We start from the raw sequence: 17,987 nt of genomic DNA, 5'->3' as shown, positions 1-17,987 counted from the left end.
TCACAGTATTATGATATTATTCCATACATTAGAGCCCTAATATTTTTCTGGAAAACCTTTACCCATAGATTCTGCTTCAAGCCTACTCTATATCTTCTACATGGTTTCACATGGGGGAACATGCTTGTTCATTAATTTATTTATTTATCCATCTGGTGAGGATTTATAGATCAACAAGTCTAAGTCACACACTGTTCTAGGTGCTGAAGTTAACATGATAAGACAAAGTTTCTCCCTGAATGGAGCATACATCCCATTTAGCCTCTTCCCATAGATCATCTCTCATTTACTCTACTCACCCTCAGTTCCTTCTTTTTTTCCACTGCAAAATAATATTTAAGAAAGTATAAGCATTTGTCATCTAAAACAAAGATACAACACTCATATACAGGTATATTTATAATGATCATACTCACAAATGCAAAAAAAATCTGAAATATCCAAGACGGTAAAATAAATGCTGATTTGTTTAGTCTACATCAAATAGGCTGTTAAGTTACTGCAAATTATAGTCATGATAGATTTTTAATGCCATGTGAAATGGACATAGTATAGAAATGTATAAAAGTTAGATCTAAGTTTTCTGTGTGTGCATGTGTGGGGGTTTGCCTACAAACGCGCGTGGAAAAAACACTCGACAGTTACATACTGGCTGGTTAACGTTAATGATACTTTCTGTGTTTTCTATCGTATATATAAAGAAGTATGTCTTACTTGTTATAGATTAGGAAGTGCAGTGTGCATGCCTACTCTGTAAAGCGTGTTGCCCTAGGCCCTGGAGCAACTGTACAATCAGTACAGTGAAGCACCTTGTCAGGGATGGCCATGTTTATAAATTAGAATGCGTGTGTATGTGTGTAAGTAATTGTTTTCCGTGACTCATTTTGTATCCCATTTTCCTTTCTTACTGTTATCCATATGAATCACAACTCCCCACACAGTTGAGAGCCAACCGTGTTTAATAATAGCCTAAGAAAAACACGTAGGAAGGTAAACCTGTGATGGCAAAAGGATAACCATGATGAGGTCAGAGCTGAATATAAAATGATTTTGTATTATACCCTCTTTTGGTTTATCTGAGTTTCCGACTGCCTCTCATACAGAGGTCACTAATCAGTGACCATTTATTTAGCAGTAGTTTTTTAAAAAATGAAGTATAGTTGATTTACAATATTATATTAGTTTCAGGTGTCCAGCATAGTGATTCAAGATTTTTATAGATTATACTCCATTAAAACTTATTACAAAATTATGGCCAGAATTCCCTGTGAGGTACAATATATCCTTGTTGCTTATCTATTTTATACATAGTAGTTTGTATCTCTTAATCCCATACCTCTGTCTTCCCCCACCTGCTTCCCTCTCCCCACTGATAACCACTAGTTTGTTCTCTATATCTGTTAGATCGTTTCTGTTTTTCTATATACATTCATTTTACTTTTAAGATTCCACATTTAAGTGATATCATACAGTATTTGTCTTTCTCTGTATGACTTATTTCATGAAGCATAATATTCTCTAGCTCCAGCCACATTGCTACAGATGGCAGAATTTCATTCTTTTATATGGTGAGTAATATTTCATTGTATATTTATACCACATCTTCTTTATCCATTTGTCTATTGACGGACACTTGGGTTGCTTCCATATCCTGCCTATTGTAAATAGTGCTGCTATGAACATTGTGGTGCATGTATCTTTTTGAATTAGTGTTTTTGATTTTTTCTGGATCTATACCCAGAAGTGGAATTGCTGGATCATATGGTAGTTCTACTTTTAGTTTTTTGAGGAATCTCTATATTGTTTTCCCTAGTGGCTGCACAAATTTACATTCCCACCAACAATGTACAGTGAATCCCTTTTCCCCACATCCTCACCAACCAACATTTGTTATTTGTAGACTTTTTGATGATAGCCATTCTGACAGGTGTGAGGTGATTTTAGTTTTGATTTGCATTTCCCTGATGATTAGCGATGTTGAGAAACTTTTCATGTGCCTGGTGGCCATCTGCATTTCCTCTTTAGAAAAATGTCTATTTAGGTCTTTACCCTACTTTTTGTTTCGGTTGTTTGCTTTTGATATTGAGTTGTATGAGCTATTTATTTATTTTGGATATTAACCCTTTGTCGATCATATCACTTGCAAATATTTTCTCCTATTCGGTAAGTTGTCTTTTCGTTTTGTTGATGGTTTCTTTTGCTGTGCAAAAGCTTTTAAGTTTAATTAGGTTCCATTTGTATATTTTTGCTTTTACTTCTTTTGCCTTAGGAGACAGATCCAAAAAAATATTGGTACCCTTTGTAAAAGCGTGTTCTGCCTATGTTCTCTTCTAGGAGTTTTATGGTTTCAGGTCTTACATTTAGGACTTTAATCCATTTCGAGTTTATTTTTATACATGATGTGGTGAAATGTTCTAATCTCATTCTTTTACATGTAGCTGTCCAGTTTTCCCACCACCACTTATAGAAGAGACTGTCTTTTCTCCACTGTATATTCTTGCCTACTTTGTCATAATTGACCATAGGTGTATGGGTTTATTTATGGGCTCTATAATCTGTTCCATTGATATATGTGTCTGTTTCTGTGCCAGTGCCATGCTGTTTTGGTTACTGTAGCTTTGTTTTATTATCTGAAGTCAAGGAGGGTGATTTCACAGCTTTGTTTTTATTCACAAGATTGCTTTCACAATTTGGTATCTTTTGTGGTTCCATATAAATTTTAGGATTACTAGTTCTATTTCTGTGAAAACTATCATGGGTATTTTGATAGGGATTGCATTAAATCTGTAGATTGCTTTGGGTAGTATGGCCATTTTAGCAATATTAATTCTTCCAATCCAAGAGCATGGGATATCTTTCCATTTCTTTGTATCATCCTCGGTTTCCTTCCTCAGTGTTTTATAGTTTTCATAGTATAGGTCTTTTACCTCCTCTGTTAAGTTTTATTTCTAGGTATTTTATTCTTTTTGATGTGATTTAAACAGGATTTTTTTCATTCTCTTTCTGATAGTTCATTATTAGTGTATAGAAAAGCAACAGATTTCTCTATATTAACCTTGTATTCTACAACTTTTCTGAATTCATTTATTAGTTCTAGTAGATTTTTGTTGGAGACCTTAGGATTTTCTCTATAAAGTACCATGTTATCTGCAAATAGTGATAGTTTTATTTCTTCCCTTCCAATTTGGATGCTTGTTCATTCTTTCTTTCTTTCTTCCTTCCTTCCTTCCTTCCTTCCTTCCTTCCTTCCTTCCTCCCTCCCTCCCTCTCTCCCTCCTTCCCTCTCTCCCTCTCTCCTTCCCTCCCTCCCTCCCTTCCTTCCTTCCTTCATTCTTCTGTTTTTTATTTTTTGTCTGTTTGCTGTTGCTAGGACTTCCAATACTATGTTTAAAAGAGTGGCGATAGGGACTTCCCTGGTGGTGCAGTGCTTAAGAATCTGTCTGTGAATGCAGGAGACACAGCTTCCAGCCCTGGTCTGGGAAGATCCCACATGCCATGGAGCAACTAAGCCCATGCGCCAAAACTACTGAGCCTGTGCTCTAGAGCCTGGGAGCCACAACTACTCAGCCCACATGCCTCAACTACTGAAGCCCACATGCCTAGAGCCTGTGCCTGGCAAACAGAGAAGCGACCACAATGAGAAGCCTGCGCACCACAACGATGAGTAGCCCCAACTCACAACAACTAGAGAAAGACTGTGTGCAGCAACAAAGACCCAATGCAGCCAAAATAAATAAATAATAAACAAATTTTTTTTAAAAAGTGGCAAGAGTGGGCATCCTTGTCTTGTTCCTGATTTTAGAAGAAAGACCTTCAACTTTTCACTGTTGAGTATGTTGTTAGCTATGGGTTTTTTTTTTTTTGCATCTTTATTGGAGTATAATTGCTTTACAATGGTGTGTTAGTTTCTGCTTTATAACAAAGTGAATCAGTTATACATATACATATGTTCCCATATCTCTTCCCTCTTGCGTCTCCCTCCCTCCCACCCTCCCTATCCCACTCCTCTAGGTGGTCACAAAGCACCGCGCTGATCTCCCTGTGCTATGCAACTGCTTCCCACGATCTATCTATTTTACGTTTGGTAGTGTATATATGTCCATGCCACTCTCTCGCGTTCTCACAGCTTACCCTTCCCCCTCCCCATATCCTCAAGTCCATTCTCTAGTAGGTCTGTGTCTTTATTCCTGTCTTACCCCTAGGTTCTTCATGACATTTTTTTTTCTTAAATTCCATATATATGTGTTAGCATACGGTATTTGTCTTTCTCTTTCTGACTTACTTCACTCTGTATGACAGACTCTAGGTTTATCCACCTCATTACAAATAGCTCAATTTCGTTTCTTTTTATGGCTGAGTAATATTCCATTGTATATATGTGCCACATCTTCTTTATCCATTCATCCGATGATGGACACTTAGGTTCTTTCCATCTCTTGGCTATTGTAAATAGAGCTGCAATGAACATTTTGGTACATGACTCTTTTTGAATTATGGTTTTCTCAGGGTATATGCCCAGTAGTGGGATTGCTGGGTTGTATGGTAGTTCTATTTGTAGTTTTTTAAGGAACCTCCATACTGTTCTCCATAGTGGCTGTATCAGTTCACATTCCCGACAGCAGTGCAAGAGTGTTCCCTTTTCTCCACACCCTCTCCAGCATTTATTGTTTCTAGATTTTTGGATGATGGCCATTCTGACTGGTCTGAGATGATATCTCATTGTAGTTTTGATTTGCATTTCTCTAATGATTAATGATGTTGAGCATTCTTTCATGTGTTTGTTGGCAGTCTGTATATCTTCTTTGGAGAAATGTCTCTTTAGGTCTTCTGCCCATTTTTGGATTGGGTTGTTTGTTTTTTTGTTATTGAGGTGCATGAGCTGCTTGTATATTTTGGAGATTAATCCTTTGTCACTTGCTTCATTTGCAAACATTTTCTCCCATTCTGAGGGTTGTCTTTTGGTCTTGTTTATGGTTTCGTTTGCTGTGCAAAAGCTTTGAAGTTTCATTAGGTCCCATTTGTTTATTTTTGTTTTTCTTTTCATTTCTCTGGGAGGTGGGTCAAAAAGCATCTTGCTGTGATTTATGTCAGAGTGTTCTGCCTTTGTTTTCCTCTAAGACTTTGACAGTTTCTGGCCTTACATTTAGGTCTTTAATCCATTTTGAGCTTATTTTTGTGCATGGTGTTAGGGAGTGATCTAATCTCACACTTTTACATGTATCTATCCAGTTTTCCCAGCACCACTTATTGAAGAGGCTGTCCTTTCTCCACTGTACATTCCTGCCTCCTTTATCAAACATAAGGTGACCATATGTGCGTGGGTTTATCTCTGGGCTTTCGATCCTGTTCCATTGATCTATCTTTCTGTTTTTGTGCCAGTACCATACTGTCTTGATTACTGTAGCTTTGTAGTATAATCTGAAGTCAGGGAGCCTGATTCCTCCAGCTCCGTTTTTCGTTCTCCAGATTGCTTTGGCTATTTGGGGTCTTTTGCGTTTCCATACAAATTGTGAAATTTTTTGTTCTTGCTCTGTGAAAAATGCCAGTGGTAGTTTGATAGGGATTGCATTGAATCTGTAGATTGCTTTGGGTAGTAGAGTCATTTTCACAATGTTGATTCTTCCAATCCAAGAACATGGTATATCTCTCCATCTATTGGTATCATCTTTAATTTCTTTCATCAGTGTCTTATAATTATCTGCATACAGGTCTTTTGTCTCCTTAGGTAGGTTTATTCCTAGATATTTTATTCTTTTTGTTGCAATGGTAAATGGGAGTGTTTTCTTGATTTCACTTTCAGATTTTTCATCATTAGTGTATAGGAATGCAAGAGATTTCTGTGCATTAATTTTGTATCCTGCTACTTTATCAAATTCATTGATTAGCTCTAGTAGTTTTCTGGTAGCATCTTTAGGATTCTCTATGTATAGTATCATGTCATCTGCAAACAGTGACAGCTTTACTTCTTTTCCGATTTGGATTCCTTTCATTTCTTTTTCTTCTCTGATTGCTGTAGCTAAAACTTCCAAAACTATGTTGAATAAGAGTGGTGAGAGTGGGCAACCTTGTCGTGTTCCTGATCTTAATGGAAATGATTTCAGTTTTTCACCATTGAGGACGACATTGTCTGTGGGTTTGTCATATATGGCTTTATTATGTTGAGGAAAGTTCCCTCTGTGCCTACTTTCTGGAGGGTTTTTATCATAAATGGATGTTGAATTTTGTCAAAAGACTTCTCTGCATCTATTGAGATGACCATATGGTTTTTCTCCTTCAATTTGTTAATATGGTGTATCACATTGATTGATTTGCATATATTGAAGAATCCTTGCATTCCTGGAATAAACCCCACTTGATCATGGTGTATGATCGTTTTAATGTGTTGTTGGATTCTGTTTGCTAGTATTTTGTTGAGGATTTTTGCATCTATGTTCATCAGTGATATTGGCCTGTAGTTTTCTTTCTTTGTGACATCCTTGTCTGGTTTTGGAATCAGGGTGATGGTGGCCTCGTAGAATGAGTTTGGGAGTGTTCCTCCCTTTGCTATATTTTGGAAGTGTTTGAGAAGGATAGGTGTTAGGTCTTCTCTAAATGTTTGATAGAATTCGCCTGTGAAGCCATCTGGTCCTCGGCTTTTGTTTGTTGGAAGATTTTTAATCACAGTTTCAATTTCAGTGCTTGTGATTGGTCTGTTCATATTTTCTATTTCTTCCTGATTCAGTCTTAGCAGGTTGTGCATTTCTAAGAATTTGTCCATTTCTTCCAGGTTGTCCATTTTATTGGCATATAGTTGCTTGTAGTAATCTCTCATGATCCTTTGTATTTCTGCAGTGTCACTTGTTACTTCTCCTTTTTAATTTCTATTTCTATTGATTTGAGTCTTCTCCCTTTCTTGATGAGTCTGGCTAATGGTTTATCAATTTTGTTTATCTTCTCAAAGAACCAGCTTTCAGTTTTATTGATCTTTGCTATCGTTTCCTCATTTCTTTTTCATTTATTTCTGATTTGATCTTTATGATTTCATTCCTTCTGCTAATTTTGGGGGTTTTTTTGTTCTTCTTTCTCTAATTGCTTTAGGTGCAAGGTTAGGGTGTTTATTCGATATGTTTCCTGTTTCTTAAGGTAGGATTGTATTGCTATAAGCTTCCCTCTTAGAACTGCTTTTGCTTCATTCCATAGGTTTTAGGTCGTCGTGCCTCCATTGTCATTTTTTTCTAGGTATTTTTTGATGTCCTCTTTGATTTCTTCAGTGATCACTTCGTTATTAAGTAGTGTATTGTTTAGCCTCCATGTGTTTGTATTTTTTACAGATCTTTTCCTGTAATTGATATCTAGTCTCATAGCGTTGTGGTCGGAAAAGATACTTGATACGATTTCAGTTTTCTTAAATTTACCAAGGCTTGACTTGTAACCCAAGATATGATCTATCCTGGAGAATGTTCCATGAGCACTTGAGAAAAATGTGTATTCTGTTGTTTTTGGATGGAGTGTCCTATAAACAAGTCCATCTTGTTTCATGTATCATTTAAAGCTTGTGTTTCCTCATTTATTTTCATTTTGGATGATCTGTCCATTGGTGAAAGTGGGGTGTTAAAGTCCCCTACTATGATTGTGTTACTGTTGATTTCCCGTTTTATGGCTGTTAGTATTTGCCTTATGTATTGAGGTGCTCCTATGTTGGGTGCATAAGTATTTATAATTGTTATATCTTCTTCTTGGATCGATCCCTTGATCATTATGTAGTGTCCTTCTTTGTCTCTTCTAATAGTCTATATTTTAAAGTCTATTTTGTCTGATATGAGAATTGCTACTCAAGCTTTCTTTTGGTTTCCATTTGCAAGGAATATCTTTTTCCATCCCCTCCATTTCAGTCTGTATGTGTGTCTAGGTCTGAAGTGGGTCTCTTGTAGACACCATATATGGGTCTTGTTTTTGTTTCCATTCAGCCAGTCTGTGTCTTTTGGTGGGAGCATTTAATCCATTTACATTTAAGGTAATTATCGATATGTATGTTCCTATTCCCATTTTCTTAATTGTTTTGGGTTTGCTATTGTAGGTCTTTTCCTTCTCTTGTGTTTCTTGCCTAAAGAAGGTTCTTTATCATTTGTTGTAAAGCTGCTTTGGTGGTGCTGAACTCTCTCAGCTTTTGCTTGTCTGTAAAGGTTTTAATTTCTCCATCAAATCTGAATGAGATCCTTGCTGGGTAGAGTAATCTTGGTTGTAGGTTTTTCTCCTTCATCACTTTAAATATGTCCTGCCAGTCCCTTCTGGCTTGCAGAGTTTCTGCTGAAAGATCAGCTGTTAACCTTATGGGGATTCCCTTGTGTGTTATTTGTTGTTTTTCCCTTGCTGCTTTTAATATGTTTTCTTTGTATTTAATTTTTGATAGTTTGATTAATATGTGTCTTGGCGTATTTCTCCTTGAATTTATCCTGTATGGGACTCTCTGTGCTTCCTGGACTTGATTAACTATTTCCTTTCCCATATTAGGGAAGTTTTCAACTATAATCTCTTCAAATATTTTCTCAGTCTCTTTCTTTTTCTGTTCTTCTTCTGGGACCCCTATAATTCGAATGTTGTTGCGTTTAATGTTGTCCCAGAGGTCTCTGAGACTGTCCTCAGTTCTTTTCATTCTTTTTTCTTTGTTCTGCTCTGCAGTAGTTATTTCCACTATTTTATCTTCCAGGTCACTTATCCATTCTTCTGCCTCAGTTATTCTGCTATTGATCCCATCTAGAGTATTTTTAATTTCATTTATTGTGTTGTTCATCATTGCTTGTTTCCTCTTTAGTTCTTCTAGGTCCTTTTTAAATGTTTCTTGCATTTTGTCTATTCTATTTCCAAGATTTTGCATCATCTTTACTATGATTATTCTGAATTCTTTTTCAGGTAGACTGCCTATTTCCTCTTCATTTGTTAGGTCTGGTGGGTTTTTATCTTGCTCCTTCATCTGCTGTGTGTTCTTCTGTCTTCTCATTTTGCTTATCTTACTGTGTTTGGGGTCTCCTTTTTGCAGGCTGCACGTTCGTAGTTCCCGTTGTTTTTGGTGTCTGTCCCCAGTGGCTAAAGTTGGTTCAGTGGGTTGTGTAGGCTTCATGGTGGAGGGGACTAGTGCCTGTGTTCTGGTGGATGAGGCTGGATCTTTTCTTTCTGGTGGGTAGGTCCACGTCTGGTGGTGTGTTTTGGGGTGTCTGTGGCCTTATTATGATTTTAGGCAGCCTTTCAGCTAATGGGTGGGGTTGTGTTCCTGTCTTGCTAGTTGTTTGGCATAGGGTGTCCAGCACTGTAGCTTGCTGGTCATTGAGTGAAGCTGGGTGTTGGTGGTGAGATGGAGATCTCTGGGAGATTTTCGCCGTTTGATATTCTGTGGGGCTGGGAGGTCTCTTGTTGACCAGTGTCCTGACATTGGCTCTCCCACCTCAGAGGCACAGCACTGACTCCTGGTTGTAGCACCAAGCGCCTTTCATCCACACAGCTCAGAATAAAAGTGAGAAAAAGTGGAAAGAAGGAGGATAAAATAAAATAAAATAAAGTAAGGTAAAATAAAGTTATTAAAATAAATAATTATTAAGAAAATTTTTTTTAAAAAAGTAAAAGAAGAAACAACAAAAAACAAACAAAAAAAACGGATGGATAGAATCCCAGGACAAATGTTGAAAGCAAAGCTATACAGACAAATCTCCCACAGAAGCATACACATACACACTCAGAAAAAGAGGAAAAGCGGAAAAAATAATAAATCTTGCTCTCAAAGTCCACCTCCTCAATATGGGATGATTCGTTGTCTATTCAGGTATTCTAGAGATGCAGGTACATCAAGTTGATTGTGGAGATTTAATCCTCTGCTCCTGAGGCTGCTGGGAGAGATTTCCCTTTCTCTTCTTTGTTCTCACAGCTCCCAGGGTTCAGCTTTGGGTTTGGCCTCGCCTCTGCGTGTAGGTCGCCAGAGGGCGTCTATTCTTCGCTCAGATAGGACAGGGTTAGAGGAGCGGCTGATTTGGGGGCTCTGGCTCACTCAGGCCTGGGAGAGGGAGGGGTACTGATTGTGGGGTGATCATGCGGCGGCAGAGCCCACCGTGACGTTGCACCAGCCTGTGGCACGCCGTGCGTTCTCCTGGGGAAGTTGTCCCTGGATCACGGGACCCTGGCAGTGGCGGGCTGCACAGGCTCCCCGGAATGGAGGTGTGGAGAGTGACCTGTGCTTGCACACGGGGTTCTTGGTGGCGGCAGCAGCAGCCTTAGAGTCTCATGCCCGTCTCGGGTCTGCGCTGTTAGCCGCGGCTTGCGCCTGTCTCTGGAGCTCCTTTAAGCAGCGCTCTTAATCCCCTCTCCTCACGCACCAGGAAACAAAGAGGGAAGAAAAAGTCTCTCGCCTCTTCGGCAGCTCCAGACTTTTCCCGGACTCCCTCCCGGCTAGCCGTGGTGCACTAACCCCTTCAGGCTGTGTTCATGCCGCCAACCGCAGTCCTGTCCCTTCGCTCCGACAGAAGCCCGAGCCTCAGGTCCCAACCCTGCCTGCCCCAGCAGGTACAAGCTCTCGGGCTGGTAAGTGCCGGTTGGCACCGATCCTCTGTGCGGGAATCTCTCTGCTTTGCCCTCCGCACCCCTGTTGCTGCACTCTCCTCTGTGGCTCCGAAGCTCCCCCCGTCCGCCACCCGCAGTCTCCGCCCACGAAGGGGCTTCCTAGTGTGTGGAAACCTTTCCTCCTTCATGGCTCCCTCCCACTGGTGCACGTCCCGTCCCCATCCTTTTGTCTCTGTTTTTCTTTTTCTTTTGCCCTACCCAGGTACGTGGGGAGTTTCTTGCCTTTTGGGAGGTCTGAGGTCTTCTGCCAGCATTCAGTAGGTGTGCTGTAGGAGTTGTTCCACGTGTAGATCTATTTCTGATGTATCTGTGGGGAGGAAGGTGATCTCCACGTCTTACTCTTCCGCCATCTTCCCCCTCTCTAGCTATGGGTTTGTCCTAAATGGTCTTTATCATATTGAGATATGTTCCCTTTATGTCAACTTTGATGAGAGTTTTTATCATGAATGAATGTTGAATTTTGTCAAATGCTGTTTTTGGGGGGGTCTATTGAGATGATCATGTGATTTTTATCCTTTTTGCTAATGTGATGTATCACATTGGTTAATTTGCAAATATTGAACTATCCTTGAGTCCCTGCAATAAATCCCTGTTGATCATGGTGTATGATCCTTTTCGTATATTGTTGGCTTCAGTTTGCTAACATTTTGTTGAGGAGTTTTGCATCTATGTTCATCAGTGATATTGGCCTGTAATTTTCTTTCTTTGTAGCGTCTTTTTCTGGTTTTGGTATCAGGGTAATGGTGGCTTCATAGACTGAATTTGGAATGTGTGTTCACTTCAGTTTTTTAGAATATTTGAAGAAGTATAGGTATTAGCTCTCTTTATATGTTTGGTAGAATTTTCTTGTGAAGCCATCTGGTCCTGGACTTTTGTCTGATGGGAGTTTTTTAATTACAAATTTAATTTCATTGCTAGTGATTGGTCTTTTCAAATTGTTTCTTCTTGATACAGTCTTGGCAGGTGTATGCTTCTAGAAATTTGTCCATTTCTTCGAGGTTGTCCAATTTGTTGGCATATACTGTTTGTAGTATTCTCTTATGAGTTTTGTATCTATGTGGCATTGGTTGTTATTTCTGTTCTTTCACTTATTATGTTGTTTATTTGGGTCTTCTCTTTTCTTCTTGGTGAACCAGGCTAAAAGTTTATCAAGTTTATCTTTTCAAAAAATTAGCTCTTGCTTTCATTGATCTTTTCTTACTTTTGGTCTCTATTTTTATTTCCTCTTTGATCTTTATTATTTCCTTCCTTTTGCTGACTTTGGGCTTTTTTGTCCTTTTTCTAATTCCTTTAGGTGGTAGGTTATGCTGTTTATTTGAGATTTTCTTGTTTCTTCAGGAAGGCCTGTATTGCTAATAAACTTCCTTCTTAGAACTGCTTTTGCTGCATTCCATAGATTTTGGAAAGTTGTGTTTCCATTTTCATTTGTCTCAATGTATTTTCTTATTTCCTCTTTCATTCCTTTATTGACCCATTGGTTTTTTAGTAGCATGTTGTTTAGTGTCCACGTGTTTGTTCTTTTCTCATTTTTCTTTCTGTAACTGATTTCCAGCTTCACACTGTTGTGGTCAGAAAAGATGCTTGAAATAATTTCTATCCTCTTAAATTTGCTGAGACTTGCTTTGTGGCCTAGCTTGTGATCTGTCCTGGAAAACGTTCCATGTGCACTTGAAAAGAATATGTATTCTGCCATTTTGGGATGGAATTTCCTGTAGGTACTATCAAGTCCCACTGGTATAACGTGTCATTTAAGACCACTGTTGCCTTATTGATTTTCTATCTGGATGATCTGTCCATTGATGTAAATGGGGCATTTAAGTTCCCTGCGAGTATTGTATTATTGTCAATTTCTCCATCTATTCCTGTTAATATTTCCTTTCTGTGTTTAGATGCTCCTTTACTGGATGCGTATATGTTAATGTGTGTGATATCTTCTTCTTGTATTGATCCCTTTATCATTATATAATGCCCTTCTTTATCTTTTGTCACAGCCTTTGTTTTAAAGTCTGTTTTGTCTGGTATGAGTATTGCTACCCCCTGCTTTCTTGCCATTTCCATTTGCATGAAATATCCTTTCCCATTCCCTCTCTTTCAGTCTGTGTCTTTAGTTCTGAAGTGAGTCTTGTAGGCAGCATATAGATAGGTCTTTTTTTTTTTTAATACAATCAGCCACCCTATGTCTTTTTTATTTATAAATGTTTTTTAATTTATTTTTGGCTGTGTTGGGTCTTCATTGCTGTGCGCGGGCTTTCTCTAGTTGCAACAACTGAGGGCTGCTCTTTGTTGCAGCGCACAGGCTTCTCATTGTGGTGGCTTCTCTTGTTGCGGAGCATGGGCTGTAGGTGCACGGGCTTCAGTAGTTGCAGCACATGGGCTCAGTAGTTGTGGCTCGCGGGCTCTAGAGTGCAGGCTCAGTAGTTGTGGTGCACAGGCTTAGTTGCTTCGCAGCGTGTGGGATCTTCCCGGACCAGGGCTGGAAGCTGTGTCCCCTGCATTGGCAGGCGGATTCTCAACCACCTCACCACCAGGGAAGTCCCCACCCTATGTCTTTTGATTGAAGCATTTAGTCTATTCATGTTTAGGGTAATTATTGATAGGTATGAACTGATTGCCATTTTATTACTTGTTTTCTGGTTGTTTTTATAGTTTTTCTCTGTTCATTTCTTCTTCTTTTTGTTTCTTCCCCTGTAGTTTGATGATATTCTTTTGTATGCTCATGTGCCTTTCTTTTTAGTTTTTGTGTATCTATTGCAGGTTTTCGATTTGTGGTTGTCACGGGGTTCATATATGTTGACCTGTAACTATATCTACTTGTTTTAAACTGATAGTCATTTATGTTCAAACACATTTTAAAAGATCTACATTTTTAAAACATTTTTACTGGCGTATAATTGCTTTACAATATTGTGTGAGTTTCTGCTGTATAACAAAGTGAACCAGCTATATGTATACATATATCCCCATATCCCCTCCCTCTTGCGTCTCCCTCCCTCCCACCCTCCCTATCCCACCCCTCTAGGTGGTCACAAAGCACTGAGCTGATCTCCCTGTGCTATGCGACTGCTTCCCACTAGCTATCTATTTTACGTTTGGTAGTGTATATATGTCAATGTTACTCTCTCACTTCATCCCAGCTTAGCCTTCCCCCTCCCCATATCCTCAAGTCCATTCTGTTCATCTGCATCTTTATTCCTGTCCTGCCCCTAGGTTCATCAGACCTTTTTTTTTTTTTTAGATTCCATATATATGTGTTAGCATATGGTATTTGTTTTACTCTTTCTGACTTACTTCACTCTGTATGACAGATTCTAGGTCCAACCACCTCAGTACAAATAGTTCAATTTCGTTTCTTTTTATGGCTAATATTCCATTGTATATATGTGCCACATCTTCTTTCTCCATTCATAAAAGATATACATTTTTTTACACCCCTCCCGAAACTTTTGTGTTTTTAATGTCATATTTTACATCTTCATGTTTATCCCTTAGCTGTTTATTGTAGTTATAGTTGCTTTTACAATTTTTTGTCTTTTAATATTTGTACTGGCTTATTTAAGTGGTAGATCCTTAGTCCTTAGTATATATTTGCCTTTCCTTTTCGGATTTTCCATTTCCTACAGATTCTTACTTTTTTCCACTTAGAGAAGACCCTTTAACATTTCCTTTATGGTAGGTTTAGTATTGATGAACTCTTTTAGTTATTGCTTTTCCAAGAAGTTTTTACCTCTTCTTGGATTCTAAATGACAGTCTTGCTGGGTAGTATCCTGGGTTGCAGGTTTTTCCCTTTCAGCACTTTGAATATATCATGCCACTCCCTTCTGACCTGCAGACTTTCTGCAGAACAATCAGCTGATAGCCTTATGGGGGTTCCCTTGTATATGGCTCTGTTTTTATCTTGCTGCCTTTAAAATTCTCTTTATCTTTAAGCTTTACCATTTTAATTATGATATGTCTGTCTGGGTTTATACTGTTTGGGACCCTCTGTGCTTCCTGTACCTGGACATTTGTTTCCTTTTTCACTGGTTTGGGAAGTCTTTAGCCATAATTTTCTCAAATACATTTTCAATTCCCTTCTCTCTCTCTTCTTCTGGGGCCCCTATAATTTGAATATTGGTACACTTAATGTTATGTCAGAGATCTCATAAACTGTTGTCATTTTTTTAAATTTGTTTTTCTTTTTGCTTTTCTGATTGGGTGGTTTCCATTACTCTATTTTCGAGATCACTTATGTGTTCTTCTGTGTCACTTAGTCTGCTATTCATTCCTTCTCCTGTGTTTTTTATTTCAGTTATTGAATTCATTATTTCTGATTGGGGTTTTTAAAATATTTTCTTGTTCCTTGTTAACATTCTCACTCTGTTCATCTATTCTTTTCCCTAGTTCAATTGACATTCTTACTAGCAATGCTTTGAATTCTTTATCTGGTAAGTTATTTATTTCTGTTTAATTATGTATTTTCAGTGGTTTTCTCTTGCTGTTTCAGCTGAGAGTAGCTCCTCTGCCTTATTAGTTTGCTTAACTTTCTTTGCCTCTATGGATTTAAATGAAACAGTTATCTATTCCAGTCTGGAAGGGGTGTTCATATTATAGACTGTATGTGCCTAATGCCTTTGGTGGGAGAGCAGATTTGATGTGGACATAAGCCAGGTCTTTCCTCAGGATATCCTGTTAGCTATCACCTTGGTAGGACATGAGGCTGAAGATGGAGGGGCTAGAGTTGTAGCCGGGTGTGGGGTGGGACTTCCCTTCTGCCCAGTGGCCATCACTGCCCTCCAAGTTGCTGGAGTAGAAACCCTGAGGGTTGGGCTTGATCTGGCCCTGTTCCCTTTAAGTGTCTGCTTTCCCCTTTTCTAGCACTGGGACCTTTGCCCCAGAGCTGGGGATTGCTGAGGCAAGGGAGGCCCGTGTGGAGTCTTGGCTCATTTTTGCCACAGACAGATGTCTGAGCTGTCTCCGATGTGCTGCCAGTACAAGTGCCAGCAGTTATTTCCCTCGATCTGCTCAGATGCAGCCTCGGGTCCAAGTCCCCTTTGTCCCTCACTGCTAATCACTTCCCCCAGTCTCTGCCATCGCTGCGCTTTTGTGGAGCTGCACTGCAGGGCAGGCGGGGCCGGTGTGGACTCTCTTTGTGTATTAGGGTAAGCTGTGGTGGAGTGGACATCATCAGAGTCCTGGGCTGCTTCTGATATGACGTTTGAGTAAGTGCCAGCACTGGCTACTGCCGCCTCACCCAGGCTCTGCCCTGGGACTGGGTCATCTCTGCATCCCACAGCCAAGTTTTTTCTTCTGGTCGTGGCAGCCCTAGATTCCATACCACACGGCGACGTGGGGTAAGCTTTGCTGGAGCGTGCACCGAGGCAGTTGTGGGAAACTTGGCAGCCGCTGGAGCAGTCCTCTCACCACCCTCTCTGCCCTGCCCCAGGAGCAAGCCAGAGCACAAGCCCTCGTGCACATGCATGTTCCTCAGGAGCGGGGTCCAGGCTTCCCCCAGCCCTCCTGTTAGTCCCAGTGGTCCTTCCAGCAGCCAAGGGGGCTTGTCTTCCCTGTGTAGGATGCCAGGACTGGGGCTTCCAATTGTGGTTCTCACTGCTCACTCCCCAAGGCGGGCGTCTGTTCATGTGTTCTCCCTTTTCCTCTGAGTCCCCTCCCAGGGGCATGGGTCCTGACCTGATTGCTTTTCTTCCCTTCCTGCCCAATTCCATATATATCTTTCTTATAGCCTTGGTTGTACAGGAGTCTTTCTGCCAGTTTCCAGTTAGTTTTCAATGAGAACTGTTCCACATGTAGATATATTTTTGATGTGTTCATGGGGGGAGGTGACTTCCATGTCTTCCTATTCTACCGTCTTGATTGGTCTCCTTTTTAACAATAGTTTTGACCATGTAAAATCACAATGGCTAATAAGAATGAATAACAAATTTGTAAAAAACCTCAAGCTCTCATTTTGAAAATAAATGACTATTCTTTTGGCAGCAATGAGTAGTTGGAGGCTAAATGTCTTATGTTTTCACATTATCTGCTTGCAGTGTGCCGCCAGTACTTTAGCTGTCTAGTAAAATGTAAAATATAGTTGTGTGTCCTAGTGTTTAATGTCATGGCATTACAGTGATGGCAGTAGCTAATAAATAACGGGATATAATCAAATGAACCTGTTTGGAAGGAGGTACAGAGGGGATTAGAGTTTGTATTAGGCAATATTGATTTGTGATTATGTAGCGGAAAAAAAAAGCTGTTACCATTTTTGACATCTGTATTGCAACAGAAATATGACACAGGTATTTCGTACTATTTGTTATTCTAGAAAGTAAAAAAGTATCGGAGACAGGTCTATTCCTTTCTCTATTAGCATACAAAATCTAATGTTTATCTTTGGAGGCATGGAACTTGAAAAATTTGTATAACTATTTTCCCACTGTTCAACCCCACTCCATTATAGCCAAAGGCCTCTTCTGTACGTCATCTTATCTTCCAACATAGGAGGTAATGTGGAGCATTATATAACATTTCTCGTCATGTCAGTTGCAGCACAACTGAACATAAGCCCAAGCCAGCCAAGATAGGGGATTACATCTCAGTTACTTTCTGGAACTGAGTTTTGGAGGGACTGCTAAACCAGTATGAGACAGTGTATACTGAATACTAATTGAACTCAGATTCCTGGAAAATTGAGGCTAATGGCTCAATGTACTCAGTGAAAGGGGGAAATACACATAGGCACATTTTGGGGTGCTGGGGCATTTCACAAGCAGAACATTTATCATTACTTGCTTAAGCAATATTTACAAATGCAGAGGGCCGCTCTTACATAAAAAGAGATTATGTAGCCATTATGATTTCTTATTCAGGGTGCTACAAAATGTCCTTCTGTCCCCAATATCCACTCCACACTTCTCTGTCAACCTGCCACAGTAGCCAGAATTTTCAGCATCTTCAGTGAGTCCACTGTTCTCTAGGTAACTGTGTCGCTTAAAATAGTAGTGTTATTAGCCATGAAGGTAAATTAAGGCATAGCGAACACCCGTGTGTCTGATTTGATGCACCCTCATACTGCACCTTTATTTCTTATGCATACTCATCGCATATGGCTTTTCTGTAAATTTGCAGGAGCTTAAGTCACTCTTCTATTACTGTAAATGACTTCACTGAGCACGTGAATCGCAATAGCCTCCCCAGTAACTGCTTGACAATACAACGTAAGTTGCATCAGTCTTACTCCAGTTCCTGCAAGCTTCGTGCCTCATAAACAATATGAGGTCAAAAGTACTCGAGGGCTTCTTAGAATTCCTGAGACATGTTTCTGCCTCCACTCATTCCTCTTGTCTCTCAACCCTGAATCTCCTTTCCCCTAATTGATCTGATTATGAAGATCCCCCGTGTCCTCAGAGCTCTAACTCTCAAACTC

The 17,987-nt window shown here is 39.7% G+C and overlaps 1 protein-coding gene across 2 annotated transcripts in view; it reads right to left on the bottom strand.

Annotated features, from left to right (window-relative positions):
• The window catches only part of GLRA2 (glycine receptor alpha 2), a gene marked incomplete at both ends in the record, with an annotated part of 195,577 nt that overhangs the window by 104,016 nt on the left and 73,574 nt on the right, over positions 1-17,987 (bottom strand). The gene's annotated exons all lie outside the window — the stretch shown is intronic.

The sequence above is a fragment of the Grampus griseus genome (assembly GCF_964374135.1).
Source record: "Grampus griseus genome assembly, chromosome: X".
Classification (NCBI taxonomy): Eukaryota; Metazoa; Chordata; class Mammalia; order Artiodactyla; family Delphinidae; genus Grampus; species Grampus griseus.
Note: the sequence above shows the minus strand (reverse complement) of the source record. Positions and strands in the feature narration are given on the sequence as shown.